We start from the raw sequence: 7670 nt of genomic DNA, 5'->3' as shown, positions 1-7670 counted from the left end.
ATGGCTACAAAACGACTGGGTATTTTGACCGAATCGCGGTTCTTATCGGCCCTCGGGGAGAAATCTAATCAGCGGCCCGATAAATCAGTCGACGCACTTCGATGCAATTTCGCTTATTAGCGACGGAAAACGTGTCCAACAATGACACACAAATAATTGTATTGGAACCAAGACGATGTATATTCTAACGGGGTTTATAGTTGTAGTTGCGGCAATACAATTCAAACGGGGTTTATAATTATATTTGGGGTCTAATAATCATATTTAAATTATATCTAAAATTATAATTAAAATTTTCAAATACGCAAAACAACGGGAATAGACGACAGAGGCACACAAATTATTGTAAATCTGTACTGAAACCAAGACGACGTATATTCCAACGGGGTATATGATTATATTTGGGGTATTATAATTATATTTAAATTATAAATAAAATTAGAATTAAAATAGCTGCAATACTCAAAGCAACGAGAATAGACAACACACAAATAATTGTTCTGTCCCCTCTCTTCTTCAATCTGTATTCGGAAGTAATATTCAATGAGGCCTTAGAAAACGCAGGGATGAGGATAATCATAAAGGGCAGAAATATCAACATCAAATATACTGACGACACGACAGGAAGACGAAATATATGATTATAAGTAAACAAACTTCACAACAGGAAAACCATATTGTAGTCAGCGGAATGCCGATAGAAAATGTCCATCCATCAGTGGAAATAAAAAGAAGAATAGAAAAAGCAAAAGCAGTGTTGGTACTGATGAAGAAAGCCTTGTGTAGTAGTAGTTAGTTAGGAGGTATGGCCCATTCATGACTAAAACTTAAAAACCACAATTTCAATACTTGAATTAATTTATTCATAGTGTACCATATTAGTCGCTTCTGATGTTTAAACTTACATTCTAAACTAGAAATTTGTTACCATTGAGAGCAATTAAAACGCAGCTTTATGATATTGATAATATGTTTTAATCAAATTCAAGGACACAATATAGACAATCAATCAATTTCAGTTTTTAAAGTGATCTGCGGCGACTGAATTTGAGGATTTTCAACAAGTTTGTTGATATCAGCTTCGATTTTACTCAAAAACAGTAGTTAGCCTCCGCGTTTTGTAACTTGCAATTTATTTATTTATCTGCTTAGTAAGCGGCGTTGCCACAGCGCTAAATCAACGTTCAAATATAAGTTCTTCTAGCTATGATGATATTGCTATGTTAACATTTGAAAAAGGATCCGGTATTTCAAATTTCAAAATATCCTGGAATCTTTCAATGAAATTACTGCGAAGATTTTCCGAATGTTGGAAATAGACGAGCAAGTCACGGGGAATCACTGATCAGACGCACTTCGATGCAATATCGGCCATTAGCGATGGAAAATGTGTCTGATGTGCTTTTAAGATCGCCAAGCACCGTATGCTATGTATATTCCAGCGGGGTTTATAATTATATTGGGGGTATTATAATTCAAACTGGCTTATCCCGATTAATTTGCCGAACTCATACTTCTCGAAGTTCCGTTGTTAGAGACTTTTTGGTTGGCGCCTCGCCCCACAAAATACAAAAATCATAGATAAATGAAGTAAATAGATGGTCAACGGCAACAGAAACGAATTGGTCTCGCTGCACTGCCAACGCGATTGGAGTGCGAACTAAATTCTACTCTGACTTAATATGCATAATTTAAAAATTTAAATAACTTGCCGCTGACTGTTTAGGGCGTCACTGCACTTTCTTTTGCAAAAAGTAAAATATCCATCGAAAAAAAAATCTCTAGTTTTTAGTTACGAACTAATGCCTTTCAGAAAAAAATAAGAAGACCGTTCTTTTTATTTTTACAGTTTTTATGAAGTACCATAACATCCTAACAACAACAATAAACGAATCTTATTTAAAAAACTTTTTAATTAAATTTGATTAATTAATTCTATTCATGGTGACATATCGCTCTAAAACTTAGGACGCCTGAATTAAATCGAATTTCCAGAGTTTAAAAAACCTCTTACTTTTTAAATGCCGTTCAAAAGCTTATAAGTGCGACAGCTCAATCTGCGATGTGAAATACGACGTTTTACGCTCAGCGCTCTAGGGTTACCGTGGGAATCGATAGTCATTAATAATCTAAATACGACTGCGATCTCGTACACAACAATTGCCTCGTTGACATTTGGTCTTCTGTGGGCAGCAAACAATTATTCAGTTAGTCGGACATAAACCGATTAGATATGAAAGGATTGTCAGAACGTCTAGAATATTTAGCCTGAGTCTTCCGAATTTGATTTTACCCACTGGGGGGAATTTAATTTTTATCACGTGATATGGTATAGTGCTTTCGCAGTGGGGAGTTTGAACATTACATCCTATATCTCTCTTATAAAATGCAAATACGCATTATATGAAAAATTACGAAGATTAACGTTAGTTTCAATGATTCAAAAATTATTCCTATTTAAATCGTCAAAAATGACCCACGGAAAGTAGAAAAATCACCAATTCCGAGCTGCTATCTTTTATATTATGTTATCGACATGGTTAAAATAAAATTAAAATTCCTCCTGAGGCAATCCCAGTTTCCTTTGATGTCGAAAATCTATTTCGTAGCATTGCACCGATTGAAGTAACAAAATAAGACTTGTTAGATAGTATATTGGTTTGTTTACAGCAAAATTATTTTGAATTACGGGAAACCTACTTAGTCCACCACTTGTGGAAATTTTCATGGACAATGTAGAAAATATCATACATAAACATCCTCTGAGTGAAAGATTACTGCGATTACTAACACAGAATACGAAACTAAACCGCGAAACACAGAACCTCCAATCACAGAACGCATACAAAATTTTAAACGAACTTTAATAATTAACCAATCTAAAACTCTCTGGAATTTTGACATTTTTGGGGTTAGGTTTACTCAGTTAGATTTTGGCGAAAGAGTGTTGTTTGTGTTTTTTGTGATAAATTTAAAAAATTGAAACAGTTAAAATTGAAACTTTATCGGGAGCATTTTCCTCCAATATTTTTTTACATTTTTAGACGTGGACTAACTCAACAACAATGCATCGATGAACTTAATTCGACTTTTCGAGTTAAAGCACCCTCCAGGACTACTGTTAATCGCTGGTTTTCTGACTACAGTCTTTTCGTAGTTTTCTTAAGGATGAATTTCGGGATGCGAAAACCTTGATGCAGTGCGGAAACTGATTTTGCAGGATCGTCATGTGACTTACCATGAGATCGAGGTAGCCGTGCACCATATAGTCCTGATGTAGCACCTAACGACTTCTTTTTATTCTCATACATTAAGAATAAGTTACGTGGGCAACGATTTTTGACATCAGAAGACGCGATTGACTCGTTTAAAAAGCATGTTTTGGAGGTGCCTGACTCGATGTGGGAGAAGAGCTTTGATGATTGGTTTTATCGAATGGAATAGTGTATTGATCATCAGGGAGAATATTTTGAGAAACAATAAGGTCATATTTGTCGGTAGCTTATAGTTTTTTATTACAAATCCCAAAATATAAAAGGTAGCCCTCGTATCAACAAGGTTAAAGACATTAAAATGACTCCCAAGGCAAATCTAGTTTCTTTTGATGTCCAAAATCAATTTCCTAGCATTCCGCCGACTGACGTAATAAAATAAGGCTTGTTAGATAGTTTAATAGTTTGTTTATCTGATCAATCCCAAATATTTGTGGAAATCTAAACATTCTTTTTATTTTATTTACTAACCAATTTGAGATACTGGTCTGATCAAAAAATAGAAGAGAATATCAATCGAAAGAAGATAGAAGTATAAGACCAATTTTAATTCGCAAATGACACTGTTGGCATGCAACTATAAGGAATATACATTAGTGTTACAGCAACAGTAAAAATAGGAGGTAAAATATCACAAGAATTCTTCGTCAGTAAGGGGCTAAAGCGGATATGCTGCTTATCACTACCACTTAAACTATAGCGCCACATATATATACTATGCCTGGCGGATTACCGGGTGGTTATACATAAAAACAATGGGGTCTAGAAATTAATATTGATAAAACAGGTCTAATCCTCTAGCCGCTACAAATGATATACTATGGGACAAAACTAAATCCAAACTGAACATGCAAAAAACTTTCAATACCTTAGTACAAGGTACCATTACGACGATAAACGAAAGACAAAGAAGAGCCACTGAAATGAATTATGACCAACGAAAGAAATCATTTACTTTGATGAGACATGGCTTCATATTACATCATATTATAGGCTCGTGCATTGTTTAAAAAGAAGAAGAAGAACTTTACGGCAACCGCTATATTATTCACCCTATAGAGCAAATGCAGCACAAACTGAATCGCAATAATCTGATTCGCACAATAGTCAGCTTCGAAGAATTTAAGGCAAGTTCGTCGTACTTTCCTTATCCCATATTTGCTTTAAGATAAGAATAAAACGTTTTCACGTATTAAATAAATAAAATATTTTCTTTGTGTCGGAAATGAAATTGCCAGTGCATTCACAAGTCGCGCCATCTCTTGGCCAATTTTGTAATCAACACCAAACGCTGCTTCGAAATTCTAAAGGGAACGCTCGCCATCGGCAGCTCACGGTAGAGGTCTCTGTGGGGTTTGCATGCCAGTCTAACTTTGGTCGCAGTTTTTGAGAGCTTTTAACACTTCGCACGGAGATTTAAGTCTAGTAAGTCTAAATCGCGGGCATATGTGATTCGAAGTTATGTTTTATTAGCTCATCTAAGTTTAGATCACTTTTATTCTATTTATATATATTTTTGAGTTTTGTTTATTTAGTTGTTTGGTGTATCTCTTGTTAATGTTGCCCAAAAAAATGTGATGAATGTAATGCAATGTAATTTTAAAATTAAACCCAAGATGATAAAATAAAAAATTGGAAATTAAAGAAGTAATTCACATTGAATAGGAAATAAATGTTCTAAGCCCACACCACAAAATAAGACCATGACCAACTGGGGCCTTGCAATTTCAAATCGAATTTCATTAGTTGTTTCAGATACCACTTTGTTCAGGATGGATTAGATGAATGGATTCTTAAGTCGAATTGCATTAGTCATCTGAGATGGCAGTCTGGGGCAGATTTGACATTTGAAATGATTTCCTCTTTCGGGATAACACGTGGGGCAAAGACAAAGTTTGATAATTGGGCAAAACGTCAGCAAGTACTATTGATCAACGACCTACGTGAATAGTTTTGGTTAGTTTTTTGAGCCTGCGTATAATATGAATGGACCTTCTATGCGATTTCTTTTAGCTGGGCGTCTGTCGAATCGGTTCGAAGCTCGACTATCCCTACCGCTGGCGGAAAATTGCGGTTTGCTTTCCGTTCGGCAACTGCGGGCAATAAATTTCGACGCCGCTGGTGTCACGACGAGAACCATAACCCTATGACGGTCGGGATCGGGATTATTACCGGCAGGGGAGGGGGAACGACGAAGGATATCGTCAGGAAGAGAATTGTGCATATTTTGTTTCGGGTCGGATGCTACGTCGTTACAATAATGTCAAAGACGAGCGACGTAGGTCGTGCCTTTGTTCTTCGCAAATCGTGACGAATCATTTGGCTCCCGTTTGCAAATAATAATAATAATAATAATAATAATAATAATAATAATAATAATAATAATAACAATAATAATAATAAATGCATTTATTCCTTCGCCAAATATACATGTTATATGAGGCTGATGAATAAAATTTACAGTGTTTAACGTACTGTGTGTTAAAAAGAAATCCTTGTTAAAAAAGAACATATAATATATGTATGTATATAGTGTATCTTCAATGATATCACAAAAAAAAAATTACAAAAGAGAAAATGGAAGGAAAAAGAGTTATTGATTATAATGAGTATCTACTCTCATTAGATGGTGCAATTCTGTGTCCAATTAGTTTTTGAAAGAATTAACACTGCGTCTTCCGACAAGGATTTCCGTGTATGGTCTGTTCATATATATAAGAAAGTGACCAATTGCTTTTGAATGGGATTAACCAAGGGGGGTCATTAACATTAACAAGATTATTACCTAAACTTTCGGAATTTAACTTCAGGTAAAATAATTTTATACCTGCCTGTGTTTAATATTCTTCTTAAATTCTGAATGTTTTACTACATTGCATCGGTGGTTAGGTGGAGTAGCGCTACTAGACATCCGCCACCTGTACATCTTTATTTTGTTATATTCTTTTTGTTGTATTTTAATAAAGGCTATTTATTATTATTAGTATTATTATTAAGTTCGACTCAACAAAATGTTTTGTAAATAGTGAGGATTTCGTTTAGGTTCCATTCAAAAATCGTACGTCACCTAACGAAAGCAAGCGTAAATCCGCCATTATAGCATCGTCCATTAGATGAATTCGGCGATCGGATTACATCGATGACGGAGGCGATGCGTATGCGTTCAAAGCGACGCAGGTGGTCCGTAATTAGAATTTCATGTGTAACGTAATCGGAATCAGGAGCGGATTGGACCTATGGGACTAGCCGTAATTTCCCGAAGGGCTACTTTAATAGGATATACGAGCCAGCAACAATCGGTGCGATGGAGATATTTGCAGACAGCCCGGTGTCGATCGGGAGTGCGGTTATCGAATGCCCACGAGATCGTATATCTTCGGGTTTTTTCGTTCGAGATCCCGGGAAAAGTGGGCCGGTTGAAAAATTTCGAAGTGAAGCAGGTAGACAGCGCACCGAGTCAAAATAAATCAACAGTTTTCTGTTCACAAACTTACGAACTGCGATAAATTTATAGGGGAGTCTGTTTGCATTAACAATAAGCCTACATTTGATTTTTTATGTGTCAACAAAGGAAAAATCCATTAAAGTTAAGTCGGGGCTGTTGGCTGGCCAATGCATAGTTCCGCCGTTCCCTATCAAACCCCTGGGATATTCTATAAAAATTTTCATATACTCTAGTAATAAAGGCAACTGGATGTGTTTCAATGGAATCCTAATATATTTTCCTTTTTTCTTCATTTAAAACATTACGATTCTGGCATACCCTTTTAGCATTTAATACGTTGCCGTTTTCTGGAAATTCCTTTGCCAGCCTTCGAAATATCTATTTTAAAGGAGGTCGGCGCTCTGGATAAACTCTAATATACTGAAATTTTATTATTCAGTAAGTATGCTTGTAAAGCATATTCCTTCCAAAAATCATTTTAACAATAACGACTGGGACAATTATTCAATCATCAACGCTGTTTACTAATGTAACAAAGTAACTGTGGACATACCATCGAATTTAGATGATCCAGAAGAGATTAATCGTTATTTTGCTCTTTATTTGAGAACAGTGATTACAAATGTTCATCCACCATAGATTTTTATAATTCACACAAAATTAGTAACGAATACAATTTTACCTTTCAATTAACTGAAATTTCTCATATTACTGAAATTGTATCAGAGATCAAGTCAGGTATTATAGGCGTCGACGGAATCACCTTGAAGATGGTAAGGTTGTACATGCCAGCAATAGATAAACACATTTGCCATGTAGTGAATTGTTGCCTTGAAATTGGATACTTCCCAGCTACGTGGAAGGAGGCATTGGTCGTTCCTATTCCCAAGAATACTGACCCGTCCGTGGTTGGAGATTTAGGACCGATAAGCTTGGTGCCAGTTTTGTCTAAA

General features: G+C 35.7%; 1 long non-coding RNA gene across 2 annotated transcripts; it reads left to right on the top strand.

The window, feature by feature from the left end:
- The first annotated feature begins 2917 nt into the window (after positions 1–2917).
- Positions 2918–6233, top strand: LOC132704385 (uncharacterized). Of its 2 annotated transcripts, XR_009619277.1 has the most exons (4): positions 2918–3250; positions 3316–4697; positions 5019–5228; positions 5286–6233. It is a non-coding gene; the product is annotated as an uncharacterized LOC132704385 (long non-coding RNA). The 2 variants fall into 2 exon arrangements; XR_009619276.1 differs by having other exon boundaries at positions 2918–4697.
- The last annotated feature ends 1437 nt before the right edge of the window (positions 6234–7670 follow it).

Source organism: Cylas formicarius, unplaced genomic scaffold (assembly GCF_029955315.1).
Source record: "Cylas formicarius isolate icCylForm1 unplaced genomic scaffold, icCylForm1.1 PGA_scaffold_7__23_contigs__length_41026272, whole genome shotgun sequence".
NCBI lineage: Eukaryota > Metazoa > Arthropoda > Insecta > Coleoptera > Brentidae > Cylas > Cylas formicarius.
The sequence above is the reverse complement of the archived record's forward strand: the minus strand, read 5'-3'. Positions and strand labels throughout refer to the sequence as shown.